This window comes from Pinus tabuliformis, chromosome J, assembly GCF_031772625.1.
Source record: "Pinus tabuliformis cultivar Carrire ecotype Pingquan chromosome J, CPIR1, whole genome shotgun sequence".
NCBI classification, from domain to species: domain Eukaryota; kingdom Viridiplantae; phylum Streptophyta; class Pinopsida; order Pinales; family Pinaceae; genus Pinus; species Pinus tabuliformis.
In genome coordinates, this window is record NC_142295.1 from 187,860,813 (window position 1) to 187,880,359 (window position 19,547).

The following is a 19,547-nucleotide window of genomic DNA, read 5'->3' on the forward strand; positions in this document are numbered from 1 at the left end:
CATTTATGCAGTTTCAAATATCTCATAACTTTGTATCTATCTTTTGTCAATATGAGTGATCACATAATACTAGTGGCAAAATCCTTTCTTTTTAAAACATTAACAATTATTGGTTGTATAGGTTTACCCAATTTGAAAACCCTTCTACTCTTATTTGATTTCAATGTGCTTGAAATATATACATACTTAATGCCATACCCCAGAATATGGATGCCATTTTTCTTATGCTCACCCTCTTTCTCTTCATCATCACCTTTCAATTTATCACTATCCTTCTTATCATCATCCCCTCCCTTTTTTTTTTCACCATCATCTTTATTATCTCCACCACCACCACCACCTTCTTTCTTGCCCCGCTCCTAATTATCTCCATCCTCCTTATGTGGGATGCTCTCTATTTAGTTCATAGATGCTTCGAAAATACGAATTTAGTAAAAGATTGTGTTAATAACATTCAAAATTAAAGATATCATACAAGCACAAAAATTACGTGTTTCTAACGAGTTCACTCCCATTAGTTATTCGTATTGTTGAATATGGTGATTGAAACATTATTGTTACTTTTGGAAATACCAAAACAATGACATAAATAGGGGCATTAGAAGAAACCCATCTCCATTACATGGACTAAGCACCTTTAGTTTGTATTCCCACTTGTTTAGTAAAGATTTATTTTCATCATTTATAGATATGTTTTCACACAAAAATTTCATGAACACAAGTGGTGCGTTGAATTGATGGGTTGATAAACTACAAGATGTTATCATTATAGACAAAATTGTTTGATATTAGCATTCACTTGATTATAATTAAGATAGGCCATCATCAAGAGGATTTAAGCATCACAATTATATGTCAATAATCTAGATGCAAAACTCAACCATAGTTGCAGGAATCAAGATTATAAGATTAAACAACAAAAATAAGAAGTGACTATTTTGGGATCACAACACTAGGTACTTAGCAACAAATTGAATGTTGGTTGTTAATTAGCTTCTTTACTATAATGCATTGGATTAAAATTTGAAGAGAATAATATAATGAAACAATAGATAATGAGACACTAATACAATTATTTCATTCATGCAACTTTCTGGTTACAAAGGTGCTTTGATGAAATCTTAGAACAATCTCCACTTATACTTGGATAATTTATGGGCTCTAAAACCATCCCATATTATAAAGTACATGCTTAGGTTGATTATGTCGAATTTCATTACATGTGAGTATTGTTTGCAAAAATTCCAACATTGATCCCTTTCAGTGGTCACTAGTTTGGCTCCATCTAAGTTAGATATTGCATTGAATATACAAATAATTATATTATATTTTTAGAAAAATGGACGTAGCCTATAGATACTGAAAGCTAAAACTCTTTACTCAAAATATTCTTATGGAGGGCTCTTATTGTGGTTGGTGCCCTCACGCATGTCCCACAATTTTTGGAAGTGTTTCGGCCAAAATAAATGCTTCAGGTGATTGAACCATGTCATTAGGAAGGTGACCCATCTCTAATATGTTGAAGCCTATAATTTAGACTTTATCTTACTTTGAGGCCAAAAATTATATTCAAGAAGGCCATATTGTGGTCATGGACATGAGACATGGTCCATGTGCCTTAATCTAGCATCTAGAGCCCAAGCCTTTTGTTTCTAGTACCAAACCAATCTTGGGTTGACAAACCCATCCCCAGTGAAACAAACCTCAAATTGAATCCATATTTTTCTTTTGAGTGAAACATTACTTTAAAGAACCAATGTCATGGCCCAGGGACTTAGGCATAAGCGAAGTTCCTTAGGAATATTGTATAAGGTCCCTATTTTTTGACTAAATCATGTCTCGCAATTTGTTAAAAAAGGTCATAATCATTACTCACCAACTAGGAGGTCAAATGTAGCCTCACTAATTTTTTTACAAAGGAGAGTATTTTTATGGAAAAGTGCTTAGTAAGACATGTTCAAGATGATGCTCCTTAGAAGTCCATCCTCGTGACACATAAGATTCCATGTAGCAATTGCATGGAAAATTTTGGTGCCAATTTGAGCTTTTGTGGTATCATTGGTTCCCCTAAAAAATTTAGGATCCAAAGCAATTTTGTGCTTAAACATATTTAGGGGGTCTATGTAACATGCCAATTGTCATGGGATTATACAAAAAGTAAGGAGGGTGTCACGTCAACCTTGACTCAATCAAGAAGTCTTAGGTTAATCTTGATTTGGTCATTAATGGATGTACTATAGGTAGTTTATGGCCCCGCATTATTATGTAACCCATGGTATTTGATGCCATGAAGCCTATTTTTAAAGGCTTCATTTTTTTGGTTATAAAATGCCTTGAACTACTCGTTCTTTGGTTGCTATAAAAGATATATATTTGGTTACTAGTTTTATTGATAAATGGTTTCCACGGTAAAATATCTTCTGCAAATTTTATGCTTGATTTCTGTTTATTGTATTATCTAGCCATGTTTGGTTTTACATATGGTATTAGAGTTGTGCAAACTTCGACTCTCTAGATAGAGTGGTTCGATGTTGAAAACCATGGAGGTGTAGCATTGCCAACTATTTTTGCTCATAAAAAGAATGCATTTTTTTTTTTAAAGAGAAAAATATGGTGTGTGGTTGTTGTAAAAGATTCAACAATAGATAGAACTTTGAGTGTGATTTGTTGGACTATATATTTGCTAATTTTTCATAAAGAAAACATGGATTAAATGCATGGTGGTCCATTTTTCTAGTTATGCTTCTTCACTAGAGGGCATGTATTCTAGATCAAGCCTAGACGTTTCAAAGGATCAATGAAGCATGTAAGAAAGGGGGATCTATGAAGGACCACTAATATTGGTGTTGGTATGGATGTGGTTGTTTATCTACATAGCTTGGACACAATGAAAAATGAGGGTGGTGAATAATAAGCATAAAGTAATGGCTACTAGCGATGAAGCAAGCTAGAGGTCGCTTAACTTCCTGTGATAGAGTTATGTGGGGCCACTTGTAGTTCAAAGACTAAAGTATGCAAATATTCATAGATGTTTGGTGAGCCTTTTGTTGGGAAGCAAAAATATATGACAAGTTATTCTATTTGGAGATATCAACAAGCGTTATTAGGAACTTATGGTGGTCATGTCTTTAGCAAGGGATTAACTGGATAACTTCCACCATGACATTCCTTCAAAAAGTATCATTTATAACCCGAAGACCTTCATTACTAAGGATGAATGGATTTGTATTGCATTCTATAACTTATATCATAATATTAGGATTTTGAAATTTGTTGATTTGTCTAAATCTTATGTAGTTGCAAGATATTTTGAATTTTCCTTTTGTTTGTTGGTATATGGATATGATATGTTAGCAGCGAGTGCAGAGTTACAACATTGAGGGAATTTGATGTAATAAGCAGGTAGAAGAAGCATGGCCACTAAGTTGTTTGTGGTCAAGGTTGTGGTAGGTTAGGACATGGAGCTTAGTAGGATACCAAGAAAGGAAAATTTCAATAATGAAGGTTGCGGCAAGGAGAATAAGCCATGAAGGTTTATGAGGAGTATCTAGGCACTGGTGAATGATATAATGGATAGATCATCAAAATACTAATGGTTGAAGACCCATTTTGATGGTTTCTTAAAGCTCTTGGGAAAAATCATGTGCATTAATTGAACACCAATTATAAAAATCTGCTTGAGAATGCACACTATTACTCTACAAAGGTTGAGATTTATGTTTGTCTCCTTGATTTTAAATAGTCTTACCCTTACTATAGTCGAGCGACTTGATATTGGAGCATATCATATTTTAGATTCCGTAAGTCTTTAAGGCAACAAGATGGACCACATGGCTTCTTGGGTTCCGATCACATGGTATACTTGCATTTGGATGGGTTGCGAGATGTCAAGGCATTTTTTTATGAGAATGTTAAGAATACCTCAAGGAAAGGTAGTCTAGGGACAATTAAGTACTTGATTAAGAAGTGCTCGGTTTACTATATTTGGAACATGGAGGGATGTGCATAATAAGGTAGGTAGATGCTTTAAGCATTATAGGCTCAAGCATATAGTGATAAGATAAATACTCAATTGGGAAGTACTTGACTTAATGTAATTGTATTTAGAATAGAAGAGAAATAGTCAATGAAACATGTTAATGTTTAATAGCGTCATATGCTTAAGCATAAAATGACAAGATTTTTTTACAAAATTGGAATTAATCACATGTGTAAATGGGTATACGGTTGTAAAACTTTGTTTAAACATGTGCACCCTAATTTCTTGGATCACACATGTAAGGCCTAGTTGTAAAGCTATGTTTGTTGGATCAAGGTAAGGTATAATAGTAAAACTAGGTTATATAAACCAGAAAAAAAAGAAAAAAAAGGACATATTTTTAGTAAAGCTAGGTTATATAAAGCAGAAAAGAAAAGAGAGGCCTAGTTTTTTGGATCTAAAGTATTTGTTCATAATAATTCTATGACAAAAGATTAAATCAGAATCGAAAAAAGGATTTAATTTTATTAAACACATCTTGGATGTCCATGCAACTTTTGTTATCGTCTAGGTGTACGATTTAGTATAATACGAGTGAAAGCCCTACTCCGAGAAACAAACCCTAACCCGCACAAGCCTTGAGATTACGCGAGTCCCAGTCATAACATCATAACCCTAACCTTTACTCTTTTACAAACCCTAGTGCACCCTAACATTTATAAATATGGGCCATGTATCGTTATTTTTCTTCATAAGAGTGAAACGAATCGCTCTCACTATTTGTTTGCTGGCCATGATTTGCAAGAGGTAAGCTATGGCCTGTGGTTTTTTATTTGTGGCGTTTTTATTAATTTGCTTGTTGGCTGGTGATGATAAACGATCTTAGCGGATTTCTCTGAGGCAGTTCATTGGATTGCCGGAGATGTGTTGCTTGTTACACACCCTGAAGCCAAACTTATTATTATTTGTCTGTCTTATTTGTGATGTAAAAATCTCTTTCCGCAACGCTGTGATGAGGTTACCCTAATGTTGTTTGGCAGTGGCGGCTTTGCTGCCGTGAGCCTTAACAAAAACGACTTCTTCTTCCACTGAGCGTTTCTTACCTTTTCTGCGTCTGGATTTATATTTTTTCTTTGACCTGCAATCTTTTGTTTAATCTTTTTATTCTCAGGTTTTGCCTAAAATACGTTTTAGGCCAACCGCGATTACTAGTTTTTGTTTATCATTCTCTACTCTGCTTTGGAATGAAGATCATTCAATGGAATAATTATTGTAAGCTGGATGCACAATATAAGGCCTTCTTCTACCAGATCTGTGAGTATATAGTCTCAGTATGATGGTGTTGCTTAATTGTGCTTACTTGCCTGTGATCAATATTATTAATCCGTTCGGTGTATTTATCCTGGGTAAGCCCATTGTTTCAAATCCCTAGAATACCTAATTAGGGCGTGACACATTAGTCTGAGCCTTAGGTCAAGAAATTCATAATAAATTTTTAGTAGTATCCCTTTCACGAGGTTTATTTGGTTTGTTTATTTGTCATAATTTATATTGTATTATCATTGTCTTCTGCCTTTTTAGATGTCATGAGATCGGATTTGAGTGTGGAATTGCTTTGAGATTGCTATTCTTCTATTCTGCCTGCTAGCTGTTGGTATCGTTAAAAGCAATTTAGTGACTGTCAACCATCGTCTCAGCCTTAGCTCAAGAAATTCATAATAAATTCCAGTAATAGCCCTTTCACGAGGTTTATTTGCTTTGTTTATTTATGTCATAAGTTATATTGTATTAAAATTGATTTCTGCATTTTTAGATGTCATGATCCAATGTATTTATTTTATTAGCTTTGTATCTTGGATCGGATTTGAGTGTGGAATTGCTTTGAGATTTCTATTCTTCTATTTTGCCTGCTCGCTGTTGGTATCGTTAAAAGCAATTTAGTGACTGTCAACCATCACGTAGGTTCAAATGCAGTGTTGGACAATGTTGTGTGATGTATGGCGTGGATTTAGGTGATCAGGTTGGGTTTGAGTTGATTAGCTTGATAGACCTCTTATGTAGAACCGTCAATAAGTTTTGCCTTGAGCACAGAATTTCCGTGTGGCCATTCTTCCCGGCTTTCTACCTATTTTCTATGGTTCGTTGGCCTGGTCTAGTCTTGGGTTTCCTTCAGCTTAGTGTTGTTATTTTGTTATCTTTGTATCTTGTTCCTCAGCGTAGTCCCTTGATGATTACTCTGCTCATTGGAATTGTTGTGGATTTCTTCTTATCCAAAGGATATTCATTTATTTTCTTTGCCCAGAATATTGAGTTTTTTGTTAGTATAAAATATGCAATGCTGATAATTGAATGTATTGTATTATTTAAATATTCACTAAAAACAGCTCGAATTGGAGCTCTTTGGATATACTGCTACCAGTACTTTACTCTATCAGCCAACTGTTTGAGCACTTTCAGATTCTGCAATTTGGAAGCAGACATTGATACGTAGGCAAACACAAGACTTCTATTGGAAGGGGGTTCACATTGGGTTCACATTAGATTCTAAATGAACTCAACTTTCAGTTGGCATCATCTACCATTTTCCAGTGAAACAAGGATAATATTGTGAAATTATACTAGAGAACTAATGTTGAAAGCATACCAAAATATGGGGTAATTGAACCCCGCAAAGAAAGGAAGCTAAGATGGTCACCGAAGCTCCATATATTCACCAAGACATTTATGGCCAGCCAATCTTCATAAGATCAATATCTTTAGCGGCTTATAAGTATTTGCTTGACTACAGACAAGTCACCCAATCATATAGATATTGTTGGGTTATCTGAGATCTTCATACGAAACTCAAAAAGGAGCAGCCAAGGATATTTATAAAGAACTCAAATAATCACCAAGTGATGTATTATTGTATTTTTTGTAAATTTGATATGGAAGGAAATGCTAACGGAGAGTTCCATCTTAATCTTGAATCTACTCAGGAGTAGGGAAATCACTTTGGGAAACTGTGCATGAAGTTTGATAAAAGCCCCACTGTAGTAACTATATATGAGGTTGATAAAACCCCTGTAGTTACTGTATATGAGGTTGAAAACAACCCTACTGTGGGACTCGGTATAACTCTACTGTAGTAAATGTGTATGTATATGAGGTTGAAACAACCCTACTGTGGGACTCGGTATAACTCTACTACTGTAGTAAATGTGTATAGCAACCTAGGTGGGATGTGGGTATGAAATTGTGGGAATTGGAATTTAAAGGCTGCTAACAACCCTTCTGTAGTAACTGTGCATTCAGGTTGATAATAACCCTAGGTGAAATGGAAACGAGAAGCTCAAAATGAAGTTGTGGACTAGAGATGACTACAACGGCCTGTAGTGAAGTTTGAAAAAAACCGCAATGAACCATAATCAAGTAGAAGAGTTGGCCAAGGTGACCTACGCTACAATTCTCAACGGTTCAATCAAGCAAACAGTTCATTGTAGTTGTTTGTTTATCAGCCATGGCTTAATGGGCATAAGTTATTGCCAGCGTTTTTAAAATTAAGGTATTTGTATTTACAGCGAGCGGGAGTTTTTTTAAAATTAAGTTATTTGTATTGTGGCGATAGAGCATTCTATTGCCAGAGGTGTGTTGTTTGTTATTCATCCTCAAGCTATTTGTTACTCTTATAATTTTTTTGTAATGCCATTGCTGTTTGCCTTGCTGTGACGAGGTTGCCCTATGGTAGTTTGTCAGTGGCGGCTTTGCTGCCATGAGCCTTGGCAATAAAACGGATTCTTCCATTTTGGTCTTTTTTTGGTGGGAAATCTTTTCCTAAACTTTTTGAGTTTCCAACTTTCTTCAGAATGTATTATTTAGTTTCTATTGCTAGAGGTGTGTTGTTTGTTATTCATCCTCAAGCTATTTGTTACTCTTAAATACTTTTTTTGTAATGCCATTGCTCTTTGCCTTGCTGTGACGAGTTTGCCCTATGGTAGTTTGTCAGTGGCGGCTTTGCTGCCATGCGCCTTGGCAATAAAACGGATTCTTCCATTTTGGTCTTTTTTTTTAAGAAATCTTTTCCTAACTTTTTGAGTTTCCAACTTTCTTCAGAATGTATTATTTAGTTTTTGTCTTCAGTATTGCAAGATGTATATTGGTATTTTTGGACGTTGTCTTCATTTTTCATATTTAATTTGTAACTTGCCCTGTCTTTATATTAGTCTTTCCTTAAAAAAAAAGTTCTGCTACCATAAAATATGGTAGCTAATTGTTTCTATGCAGTTATTGTATTCTGGTAATTACATTATGCTACTGACTTTTTTCCATTGCTACAATTTTTCCACATTGACAAATGGATGGCCTAAATACCTCTTTAAGCAATTTTCATGGGTGGTGACTTTTTTCCATTGCTACAATTTTTCCACATTGACAAATGGATGGCCTAAATACCTCTTTAAGCAATTTTCATGGGTGGTTAAGCTTAATATGGCCTTTTATGTGTTCCATTGCTTTATTAATTAATTTCTAACATGTAGAAATTTTGTTATTTGCTAATGGTTGTTTTTTCTGGCAAATAGAAGGTCATCAATGAACACTAGATGGGTGGTGTATGTGCCTCTAGATACATTGTAACTAACAATTAGGCCCAATACCCTAGCAACATGTATTTGTGCATTTATGGTCAATATGAAGAGTAGTAGGGGTAATGCACAACCTTGTCTAGGTTTCCTATGCATTTGGAAGAAGCAAGTCGGCTCTTTGTTAATGAGAATGGATAAGTTTGCAGATTATGTAGGAAACCATATTGTGTAGAAGTGATAAAAGTTGACAATGTCTTTTTATGGAGTTGGCAATAGTTTTTTATACAGCAATTGCCCCAAAAGGTGCAAATAGAGGCGATAGAAATGTTAAATTGAAAGAATTGTATTTTGGTTCAAAATAATAAATATTATAATAATTCAACCATTCAAACTAAACCTAGTCAATAAATTGCCCAAAATAAAATAAATCCTTGAAAGGATATATTGGCTTCCATGGACTTTCACCAAACGTGAAGTAAGATAAAAATATATTGATATGTTTTAAGGAGACATAGATAACACACAAACTGGTATAAAAAATATCGATTACATAGTGCCAAAACACTATTGTTTGATTTTAATAGCCGCGGGGAATAATCATCATTGATTTTGTTGAGTTTTAAAATAAATTATATTAGAGAATAATACCATAAATAAAACTATGAATTGTTATAAACATAAAACATGTCGGCCTGGAGTATGCCGTAAAACTGCTTCTGCTTGGCTAATTGCTTGTCTTCCTCGGACGTAAGGAAACAGGTTAACGGTCCAAGATCCAGAGGCATCTGGCACGAGTGGAACCCTGCTCCCTTAGGGACCACCAGTGAGTTATTACAGGTGGCGTGGTTTTCCTTGATAACAGTGATGAGTCAAACCTACATTCGCGGATAGCAGCTAGAGATGGCTGTCCTCACTGTTGGTTCACTGTTGGTTTGACACTCGAGTTTGATAGGTTTTGCCACCTTCCCTTGAAAAAAAAAACCATGAAAACCACAAGTCAACTTGACCAGGTCAAATTTATTTGAACCACCCTAACACCTAGCTATTTTTTTAATCATTTTAAAATGTAATGCAAAACTTAAAAATATACTGACGGAATGTTGTCTGAAACTTTTTAAAATGTTCTATCTTTTTAATCATTTTAGAATGTAATGCAAAACTTAGAAATGTACTATATGCTGTCTGAAACTTTTCAAAATGTTCAAAAAGAAATCTTGGTGCATCAAATTTGCATTAGAAGAGATCTAATGTTTTTATAGATATAAAAAAGTTAAAATGTTCTATCTTTTTTAATCATTTTAGAATGTAATGCAAAACTTAAAAATGTACTGAATGTTGTCTGAAACTTTTTAAAATGTTCAAAAAGAAATCTCGGTGCATCAAATTTGCATCAGAAGAGATCTAATGTTTTTATAGATATAAAAAAGCTAAAACTATTGTAGCATTAAATGGCTATTGTAGCATTAAATGGAAAACAGGAGAACATCACCAACACTCCAAAGCCATGTCATTCAATTTCTTGATATCAAATACGTTAACCTGAGATGTATCTGTGTTATTCATGGGACTAACTAATATTTTAACTTCAATGTATTTCGACCGGCTTTGTTCTCTGATTCAAAAGTACAGAAAAGATTTAACCTCTATTAACATTCGATTTACATACATTATATTCACTAAAATACCAAACAGTGATACATTTTGATATGCTCAAACTCAGAATTTAGAAAAGTAAAAAACTCATGGAGCGGACAGTTGTGGAACTGTACCAGTTAGCTGAGTCGAAACATGGCACCAAATGTTGTAATCCCTTATAATTCTGGAAGACAATTCTCTCTCCATGGCCCCTAAAATTTGATCCAAGATACCATTCCCAACCGGGAGAACAATATAATCTTCCATCAAAGATAAGGGTAATGGAAGATTCGCATCTAACCCCATTGTAACCCACCCTCTGAAGCTAGGAGTCTGCTCACTTTCTAAAACTGAAGATGACTCCCTGTGTACAAGAAGCTATCCTTGCAAATTAAATTGGAAATCGAATCCATTATTTTGACCTGGAAGAACTTTTATATCTAAATTCAATCTATTGGATGCTAATTGGAGGGAGTTATTTGTGTGTGAAACCCTGCAATGCAGATTTTTCACAGAAATAGCTTATAATAATTCCAAATTTCAAAAGAACCCCATGTAGATATTACATTTGGTTGCTTTCAAAAGATGAAAAAACAAAGAAATTGAAACTGGGTGATGTTTAAGAAGCTTTTAAACATGAATGAACTCACTTGACATCACAGAAGGGGATGGCCGTAACGGTGAAGAATGTGACAGGCCTCAGACGAGCCCGCCAGAGATTGTCACCCAAATAGTTAACCCTCGAAGAATCTGGAAATGTAATCTTCACTATCCTCTCTGTTTCTTTTATATAATCTTCTCCTTTCCTAGCTCCTTGTCTGAACGGAACATCCATCCTTCTCTTTGCTTGAAATTGTACCAGTTGAGCTCTGACAATGCTGCTGCTTTTTTGGGGATTTCTTCTCATCTTCATCTTCTTAACAGTAATATAAGATGGTACAGTCCAGGCATTCTGCAGATTGGAATTCATGTTTATCTTATCAGAACTGAGGGCGGTCATGGCAGGCGGAGATGCCATTTGATGAAATCTACCAGAGCCCTTGTGTGAACCTTCTGTGAACTACTGGCTGCTTGAAAAGTATTTTTATGTCGATCTCAAAATTACAGCTAACTTTTAGCGTTCTTTAAATGTATTGTACCAGCATCCATTACAACTCACTTGTCCCTGTTATCGTTGGATGTGTAACTACAATAGACATTACAAGTAAATCCAGGGAAGAAGAACAGTGCTGGCCAAAAGCCAGGGAAGAAAAACAGCAACAACCACTGGCAGAGAAAAAGCAGTGAAAATATCTTCAATAGTGACATAAAAGAATGGGAAAAAGCAGTAAGGCAATTCAACCATATTTGGAAAAAGCAATCACACTTCAAATCAACCATTGAAAGTGTCTCCCCTGATCCAACGGAGCAGGTTAAAAGTGTTGACGATTGTTGATGCGTAGGAAGGCCTATCGGCCTAATTATAATGCATAACCTTGTCTATGCATTTGGAAGAAGCAAGTTGGCTCTTTGTTAATGAGAATGGATAAGTTTGCAGATTATGTAGGAAACCATATTGTTCAGGGGTGATAAAAGTTGACAATGTCTTTTTGGAGTTGGCAATAATTTTTGATATTATCTTGTACACAGTGTATTTGCAAAATTAGATTGATATGCCTTTTTGGGAATAAGGGAGATAAAGGTTACATTAATAGAACTTGGAATGTCGCCATGTTTGGATTCTTTTGCCATGTACACAAGATCTTGCCCCATGAGATCAAAGAAGTGTATGAATAACTCGGTTAACTATTTGTTTAGGCTAGGGCTCTTGTTCCTAGCCATCTCTTTCATTACTCCCTGTAACTCCTTGATAGTAATGTGTCCACAATTCTGAATTATCAACATGGTCCACCATTCTTGGAAAATATTTGGCAAAATCTAGTTGTGCTCTAGGGTCTTGTCCCTCCTCATCTTTGTATTGAATGGAGGAATGTTGCACAACCTCTTTATAAATGTTTGCTTTTGAGATGAAGGTGTTATTTGTATCATCTTTGATGTGCCAAATTGTATTTAACAACTTTTTGTGAGATTTAATTTTGTGGAAATAACTTTATTTTTATCCCCCTTGGCAACCCATGATGCTCTGCGTGTCATCCTCCCATCTTCTTATTATAATTTGAGAATTTTGTGTTTCCTCTTTGAGAGGTCCAAGAGGGCATGCTTAGTGGCTTTCGAATGAAGATCCAAGCTTGATGGGTCATTCAAGGTCCAAGACTTAGCTTCAGCGTTTAATTTCCCCAACATATAAGAGATCACATCTATTTGTTGTATGGGGATCTTCATGGGCTTTGTTGCAAGAAATCCTCATGGGCTTTGTTCCAAGAAAATTTGACTAGTTCATTGAATCTTGCGTACTTGAGACACATTGGATTGAATTTGAATTTGAAAGGCAATTGTTGTTGGTTGCATTTGCTTGTCCATTCCAAGAAGGTTGCTTGGTGGTTTGAGATTTTTTGTATATAGAGACCATGATCGAAGTTGCAACATGTCAGCGAAAAAGGATTTGACTAGAAAATGGTAAAAGCCTTTTGGCTAATCCAATCATACCCAATTGCTTATTCTTCCAAGTTGGGACCAATGGGAATGAAGCAACGTTAGTAAGCAAGTTGCTATGAAAAAGATCTCTAAAATATGTTGCAACTAGATCGGGTTTGCTGGACAACCCCCACACTTCTACAAAGAGCATGAGATTTAAGTCACTTGTCAATATTAAGGAATTTAGGTTTAATATCTTGTTGCCATCAAACCTATCCCAAAAATCCCTATTGTTTGCATAGGGAGCATATGAATTAAGGATCCTCAACTTGGACTTGAAACCTAGCATATAGCTAGTTAAGATAATTCCAACAAATGTTTTGTAGGCCTTGAGCGAGAAATATCTTAGATTCCACATAGCTACAAGACCACTTGAATATCTTGTAACACACGATACACATACTTCCAAATTAGAGAGAGCTTTGGATAGAAATCCCTATTGATTTCCTAATTAGTAGCTTTGGATAGAAAATCCCTACTGATTTCCTAATTCATCATTGTTTCTTGAATTAATATGATGTTTGGATGGTCCAAAGTTATTATTGAACATAAATATCTCATTTTTGTGGCCGATCCCAAGCCATGGATGTTGAGAGTCATAATTTTCATCAAGGAATAGTGCTAGAGGGTGATTGCTATTTAAGAACTTGCAATATGTGTGCCAAAGAGTGTTTTGGTGCATCCATGGAGAAATATGGATTGTATTTGGGGTATTGGCCATCCTTTAGGGTTTCCAAGAAGCGTGAATTAAGATTTGTGGAGTGATCAACACAAATTGATGTCTTTGTGTATTTGATACCACACTTGTTTTTGACAGTCACATTTTTCCTTTAACCTTGAGTAGGGAGCTTCATTGAGTTTTGGAAGATGTATTTTTAATGGATAGTGGCTCCATCTCGATTAAGACCTCACGAGCCAACTTGTCAAGATTTGAGTCATTTGATGCAGGAGATAAGGTCAATTCTAGAGGTGATTTGAGACCTTGAAAGGATTCGAAATAGATAATCCCATTATGGATATCAATAGTCGTATTTGCACTTGGATGCTTTGTGATTGCAGTTGGAAAAAATGAGTCATAGAGCAAGATGTCATCCAATTTGTTTTTCCTTGTTAATAATGGACCAGAGTTCCAATGGAAGTTTTGGTAGTTTGACCCATATCAATTTCCTTTTGGGCGATTCTTTTGTTGGGTCAAAACCAACCAACCATCATTGCATTGCAAGGAACCCTTTGCCACATACCTAAGGTGAGCATAGAATCCTTTCAACGTCTTCTAGTTTCTAGAAATGGAAGGCACACTTATTTTTTGTTTGTATGACAAAATAGGTAATCAACATTTCACTGCCCATTCTTTCATCTGCACGGTTGTCATTCTGGTGTAAGTCCATCTCCCAACCAAGACTTGTAATTTGAAGCTTTCCATATCTTCCTAGCGTATCTCTGCTCCCAGGGAAAGTTTGTCAACTGTATCTTTTGCCCTGATCAACTTTGTTTTATGGCTTCTTGTTTGTTTTGTTGAGTCTAGTGTGCTCCAAAACTCTTAATTTGGTACCAACAAGATCCACTTGCTTTGTCGAATCGGTAGTGAAAGACACAAAGTTGGATTTGTTGTCCCTACATGACCCAATCGATTGTTCTGCGGCGATAGAAATGTCAATCAACCCCTCCACATTAGTGATGTAGTTAATGTTTATGTCTAGATTTGACATTGGATCGACCTAGTTGAGTCAGCCAAAAAGAGTCACTAGGTCAACGATCACACGGGAGTCCACATTAGAATATGATTGCCAGGTCAATGGTCACACATGTTGTCTACTTCAAAATGTTTGCTTGGAGGTGCAAGACAATTTTTAGGTGTGAGTCTTCACTGTAAATGATAAACAATGGCAAGGATCTCGTAGTGGATTATTCGATGACACCCAGATGGGGAAAGTGCAATTTGGTCAAAGAACATCCCAAGAAATATTCTCTTTGCTAAATGCAATTGATCCACAATCCTTATGTCATAATTATTAGGTGAGCAAAATTCAAATTTACTAACCTCATTAATTGCAAGTATGCCAAATTGAAACAACCTGCTCACACTGCTAATTCCAAGGGAAATCAACTTGGATCAACGATCAAAACTCAGTAGGACCAACTAACACCATAGGTATATGGATTCCAATTGGAAAATGGGATAGTGAATTCTAATTGGAATATGGAACCCCCAATACTTAATCAATATGGGCCACCCCCACTTGCTAGTAGGAAAACTATTAAAATTGACAACTAGGGCCAAATTCCACTTTGGACTTTTTTGAAGAAGATAACAATGACATTGAATTCCTCTTTTTGAGAGGACCAAAATCGACCTAAAGATCATCAAATTTGGTCAAGGAGAAGTGTGATTTTGAATTTATGTTTCTATCATTAACAAGGTCGGCCTCACTTATATGTCGGCCCAATAAGCTCGAAAATCACATCCTTTCAACCCCATCAAATTATATATAAAGAGGTGCCTTTCAACCTCATTTGACACAATTCAAGGGGTTCTAATGTATCTTTGAGATAATCACAACTTGAAGGAGCTTGGAGGACAGTCTTGGGTACGTTTTTTGTGTGTTCTTTTTTCCACAAAGTTCGAACTTGAAGCAAAATAACAATTGTAGGTAATGACAGTGAATCTTAGTGAACTCTACCCTTTGTTGGAGGTAGCATCTCCTTGTACTCATTTCAGGAAGTGTAACTAGGTTTGGTCTTCATAAATGTAAGTTTGACTTTTGTATTTATTCAAGAAAAGAGAAATTATTTTTATGATACTTGTCAATGAGTTTCTTCCTCATTGAATTAGGTCAACCACATGTTTAAGTGCTTTTAAGAAGTCAAGAGTCAAATGTATTTATGTAAGACCCTTTGAGGGCATGTTACACTATGTATAAAATATATAAAGGTCAAAGAAATACTTCAAAGACAAGTGGAAGTCCTTTCCATGCAACAACGTCCTCCTCAAGAAGCAAAACAAAGAAAATAATGAAGGAAAAGTCAAGTTGGCCTAAAAGGAGGGACAATCCTCTATTTAAAGAGGTTGTCCACTCCAATACAACGCACTCAATGAGCTTTGAAATCCACAATGCAAAGGAGGCAAGAAAAGAACGAAGAAAGACAAAGTAAAGGGTCTACAAGTGCAGCGAAGGAAGAGGCTACAAGACCGTAGGTTAGAGGGTTGTTCTAAGGGTAAAACACAGTGACATGTGCGAAGGAAGGAGGCCTCTCTGTGGTCATCACAGTAGCAGTACATTAGTCCCATACTTATCACTGTTTGGGCTATAAATTAAGTTTACAAGGCCTCCCTCTAAGAGCGAAGAAGAGACCCTCACAAATGAAGGAAGAAGGAATAAGGTCGAGGAGAAGAGGATTGTTTCTAGGGCTAAAAACAATCACACCTGTGGAAAAGAAGAAGATAAGTCTGCAATTGGTAAACAATCCATGATATATCATTGTTTGGGTAAGAAATCAAGTCTACAAGGACTCCCAAGCCTAGCGAAGGAGCCTATCTCTGTAGCGAAGGTGGAATGACCCTAATTCACTAAGGGTACTTTCTACACGTAAGAAAACTAGGGCAACAGAACAACAATATAGTTATACTTTCATACGTCAAGAAGGATCTCACTTAAGAATTCTAGCATAGCAAGGGATATAAGAGGAACACCTCATCTAGAAGGCTCAGTCAAGGAAGATTTATCTCTAGGCAAGAAACTGAGGACGATGAAGTGTCGGAAGGAGGAAGCCTATGTGTTAGGGAACAAAGGGTAGAAAGGAGGAGAGGACTTTACTTGTGCTTGGAGGATATTCTAGTCAAGGGTCTATGGTTTGACATTGATCAATAGAAGCTTCAATAAGAGAAATTCACTTAAGGGTTTTCCTCTCAAGAGAAGAGAGGTTTTGGCCTTGGTAGAGAGCCAACATCTTGTGTTCTAATACTTATGTTTTGGTAGTAGTTTGATGAAGTACACACACATGCATTAATAATAATAAGAAGAAGATTAAGCTAAGAAGAAAAGTAAAAAGACTCCACAAATTGTTATCAAGTAACGAAGAATCACACTACACCTAATTTTCCCAAGATTCTTCAACATGGTATCAGAGCTAAGGTGACACATCAAGGAAAGGGCAACTCAAGAACACTCATCAAGGAGAAGCATCTACAAGGTTGAAGCATCAAGCTTAGAAGTCTCAATCACTTCAATGACAAGAAGGGTTTCAATCCATCATTCATCATGGAGGTCTACAATGCTAGAAGAAGAGCATTACATAAAGGCACCTACAAAGAAGAGCAAAGTGAAGCAAGACCTACATCAAGCTACAAGTCATCAAGCAAATCTCATCATCAAGCAAGTCCACTTGAAGAAGGCAACTTGAAGAACATCAAGATCCTAGGAAGGCAAGCCATTAAGTCTTCAAGGAGGAAGTAAATCCATTACATTTCAAAATCTATCAAGTAAGTACATCTCCCCTTTTGAGTATACATCAATGTCTTTTTGTAAGGAAAGCAATAAATTGGTAGGTACCAGTAACTTTCTTACCAAACTCAAGCCTTAGCCAAGTATAATAAGGATGAGACAAGAGCTCAAAGGATTATGATAGAATCAATCAAAGACTCTCTCATTCCCTATGTCTCCAAATTTGAGACATTGAAAGAAATTTATGGCAAGCAAGTAGAGCTATTCTCGATATCCACAACCAGAGAAGTAATTATTTTTGAGGAATGAATTGTACAAGATGAAGATAACAATGGAAGGAATAGCTCCCTACTTCATGAAAATCTCTGAAATAAGAGATCAACTTCAAGAGCTTGGGGAAGTCATGTCTGACAAAGAAATGACCACTGTAGTACTCAATGCTCTAGTTGAGGATTGGGCCAACTTCACATCAAGCATATATGCCAAGAAAGAAGCAACTAGTCTAAGTGAAATGTGGTCTCTATGTAGGATAGAGGAAACCATACTCAAGGCAAAAGAAGATGTGGGATCAAAGGAGCAAGCATTTGCTACCATAGCCAAGAGAAAGGGTAAATTTGGCAAGTTTGGTCCACGAATAACAAACAACAAAGACATGTTCAAAATCCAATGTTTTGGATGCCAAGAATATGGACACTACAAAAGGAATTGTCCTAAGCTTAAGAAGGACAACAACAACAAAATATATAGGGAAGAAGCTCACATAACTCAAGAGGTGAAAGAAGGAAAGAAGCGAAAGAAAGAAGATCTTCCGAATCTTTACTATGACTAGGTCAAACTCTTTACTTCAAGTAGTCTTTCAAAGTTTTGAGTAGTATAGGAGCATGTAGGAATATAATAAAATTGCATAGCTAGAAACATCCTATAGAATCTAGAAGCATGATGTATAAAGAGTTATAGATACTCACGAAGATGTAGCATTTATAATGAGAATAAAAATGCATGGGTAGAAATATCTTTTAAGATATAGGAGCATGGCTGATATAGCTCAAGATATTCATGTAGAAGAAGCAAACCTAGTATAGGACCTCATCCACGATAAAAGAAAAATTGATCATGATTAAGAATCTTATAAGACCTCCATCATCAAAAGAAAAGAAACATTTGCAAAGCAAGGGTCTTTAAGATCCTATGTTGGAATCTTCAAAAGAAGGTTCATAAACCAAATCATATGTTTCATTGGGAATCCCATTCATGGGATTCAAGAAAAGGATGATATGCAGGCAAGCTAAGATGAAGCAAGAAGGGCCACACCAAGGACAGTCAAATGAAGCTAAGATGATAAAAAAAGAATCAAGATGAGGTATGTATGCATCAAGGTTTAGTCATGTTATCATTTCTATATTGGGAATAGTTCTATAACATGATCAAGTATGAAAGCATCTTTTCCACCAAGGACATGCTTGAAGACATGTACTAGAATGCAATGAAGGTCAACAAAAGAATATGCTCACATAAGGAGTATAAGATTGTTGACCATGAAGCAAGAAGAAATGCTAACTAGTCCAGGGAACAAGCAATGAAGAAATGCTCTCACAAGAAGCCTAAGATGGTTGACCTATCTATCTAAGAAGAAGCAAATGAAGAAAGAGATCAAGCATGTGAAGAACACCATGATCACCGAGAATCACTATCTGACAAGATGCTTTGAAAATATCTCTCGAAAGAAGGCAAGACAACTCTGACAAAGAAAGAAAGGACCCTTGACACCTATGAAGGCCTTGGAGATATAAAAGATGCAGATAATTGATTCTACTCTACAAAGATGTCATGATGAAGAAGCCATACAACAAAAGAAAAAGAAATGTTGAAGCAATATCAGGATGAAGTCATGATGGGCTACTAGGTTGAAGCATGTAAACAAGCAAGTACAACGAAGCATCCATGAGAAGAGTATTCCGAAACATGGACAGATGACAAAAGAGTAGCTAGATAACGAGAAAACCTGATGTATGACAAGAAAGACACTTTCCACGAAGGAAGCAATGACATGACAAACCAAGAAGGAAAGTGATCGATGGATGGTGCCCTACCTAGAAGAAGTTCAAACAGAGACTTCATGACATCAAAGAAAGGAAGGAGATCAAACAACTAAAGGACCCATGAAGAAGAAGTTGTTGATGACTGAAAGAGCCCCTAGTTAAGAGGGAGCTCTGACAAGTCCCTGATCAAGAGGGAGTTTTGGATCATCCCTGATTACAAAGGAATGACATTTGTGTTTTTCCATCTCATGGGTCATGCAGTAGACCAAGACTAACAACCGTAAGTCTAAATGAAGGCCATGAATGGAAATATAGA

The 19,547-nt window shown here is 36.0% G+C and overlaps 2 non-coding genes and 1 pseudogene across 2 annotated transcripts; 2 read left to right on the forward strand and 1 right to left on the reverse strand.

The window, feature by feature from the left end:
• Positions 1 to 4,839: 4,839 nt before the first annotated feature.
• LOC149226305 (small nucleolar RNA R11/Z151) lies at positions 4,840 to 4,931 on the forward strand. The gene has a single exon (XR_016248573.1). It is a non-coding gene; the product is annotated as a small nucleolar RNA R11/Z151 (small nucleolar RNA).
• Positions 4,932 to 4,982: 51 nt separating this feature from the next.
• On the forward strand, positions 4,983 to 5,076 carry LOC149226306 (small nucleolar RNA Z152/R70/R12). The gene has a single exon (XR_016248559.1). It is a non-coding gene; the product is annotated as a small nucleolar RNA Z152/R70/R12 (small nucleolar RNA).
• A 1,261-nt stretch (positions 5,077 to 6,337) lies between these two features.
• Positions 6,338 to 12,056, reverse strand: LOC149226307 (uncharacterized; annotated as a pseudogene).
• Positions 12,057 to 19,547: the final 7,491 nt, after the last annotated feature.